Source organism: Bison bison, unplaced genomic scaffold, assembly GCF_000754665.1.
Source record: "Bison bison bison isolate TAMUID 2011002044 unplaced genomic scaffold, Bison_UMD1.0 scf7180017864155, whole genome shotgun sequence".
NCBI lineage: Eukaryota > Metazoa > Chordata > Mammalia > Artiodactyla > Bovidae > Bison > Bison bison.
In genome coordinates, this window is record NW_011494727.1 from 2,147,811 (window position 1) to 2,149,692 (window position 1,882).

Sequence of the window (1,882 nt, forward strand, 5' to 3'; positions counted from 1 at the left end):
AGTATCAAACCTCCCCGCGTCGCTGCCACAGCCCCGGGGCCGCGCGCCAGCTCATTTCGCGCCGGAAGCCGACAGATTCCGATTGGCTGCGTCCCGAAGAAGCCGACCAATACTGTCCCTCGGTGGCACCTGTCCCCCGCCCCGTGGGCTGCTGGGGCAGGATACGCGTACAGGGCCGAGAGGGGCACGTATTCGCAAAGCCCAATCAAAGCCCGGAATTCGAGGTCAGGTGACTACAGTTAATCCCCCGGGCTTCCGGCCTTGGCAGAGTCCTTTGTTTTTAGTGAGTTAAAAAGTGTGTTGCAAAAGGCTGTCAGTGAGAAAGGCTCCTGGAACACGACTGTGGCTGAATTGAAAACTCCCGCGTTTAAGGGGAGCCTGAGATTTTTGAGTTCCCATAGGCCCCGCCAAGGCTCTGCGCCCCGGTCTTTTTGGTTCTGTCTCTGAGACTTTGACTCCTGTCCTCTCCACCTGCTTGGTAACGCTGGCCTCTACCCCACACAGTATGTTCTAAGTGAGCAACTGGAAATTGTTATTGATGGAGAAAAGGGTATCAAACTCAGATGCATGCAGGGATATGTGCAGTAGCTGAGTGAAAACCCATGCTGAGGTTCCAAGTGATTTTTCATCAGGAAACTGTGGGCCTTCTGATGCCAGATTTTCTTTACTCCCTAAAGAAATGAATTTATTTGTCCTTTAAAAAAAAAACTGAAAAATCTGTTTCAGTCCTATTTTGTGATTGAAATCTGCTAGGTTTTTTTCCATTTTCTAAAATTAGAGTATAATTGCTTTACAATGTTGTGTTTCTGCTGTACAACAGAAGTGAATCAGCTGGATGTATACATATATCCCCTCTCTCTTGAATCTCCCTCCTTCATCACCACCCCCACTGCACCCCTCTAGGTCATCACAGAGAACAGAGTTGAGCTCACTATGCGATACAGCAGCTTCCCATTAGCTATCTAAATCTGTTTTTCAAATGTTCAGAAACAAAGCCTAATGGGACAATCAGAACACATCGCTGTTGAATTACTCTAGGAAAAAAAAGCAAAAGCAGAGTCAGCTAAGCAGACTTTTAATAGCAAAATGATCAAACAGGAAGCAGGATAGGGATAAAGAACAAAGAGTGAATAATTTACCAAAAGAATAAAGCGTTAACTTTTAAATTCAAAGGGTACCACAAGTAGGATCCTCTCTCAGAATTCAATAAAGTTTGACCCTCAGCTGAAATCACCTAAACCACACACTGCCTGAATTCTCCTTCGCTTTTTTCTTCACTGTCTTTCAACTTTGTGCTCTTTTCCAGTGCGAGGCATTGTGCCAGGCCCTGGAGAGTGTCCTTGAGGAGCATACATTCTTTTAGACATCTTTTGAGGAGGCAGACACTTGTACACTTTATGACAACAACACAAGCGCTAACAATGCTGACCTATGTTACAGAGGTACCTAGGAGGGCAGATTTGTCAGGTTAGGTGAGGATTTCAAAAGGTGTGCTGATAGCTGAGTGATAAATAGCATGTATGATCTGTAGGCAGAGGCCAGGAGATGAAAAACTATGTAAGGTAGCTTTAAGAAACTATCAGAAAAGGGGAAAATAGAAATTACACATTAGAGGAAACAGATGACACACCTCAGTTTGGACTTCACTCTGAAGACAAATAACAACTGTTGGTTTTGGGGGCAAGTGAGATAGGGAGATGTTTGTGTACTACTCTTAGGTAAAATCAGTGATTTTATATATATGTATATCACTTTATACATGTATATAAATAAATGTATCTTCACCACTCAAGTTATATACCATTTCCAGCACCCCATAAGATTCTCTTGTGGAACTTCCATTGCGGAGTTAATTTCTGCCCTTTTTCTCCCTGAACATAGT

The 1,882-nt window shown here is 43.9% G+C and overlaps 1 protein-coding gene across 1 annotated transcript in view; it reads right to left on the bottom strand.

Moving 5' to 3' along the window:
* Positions 1-110, bottom strand: part of BLM (Bloom syndrome, RecQ helicase-like) — a 91,447-nt gene extending 91,337 nt beyond the window's left edge. Inside the window, exon 1 of the mRNA XM_010841065.1 lies at positions 11-110. The gene's annotated coding sequence lies outside the window, so the exon portion shown is untranslated. The remainder of the gene's footprint in view (positions 1-10) is intronic.
* Between the last annotated feature and the right edge of the window lie 1,772 nt (positions 111-1,882).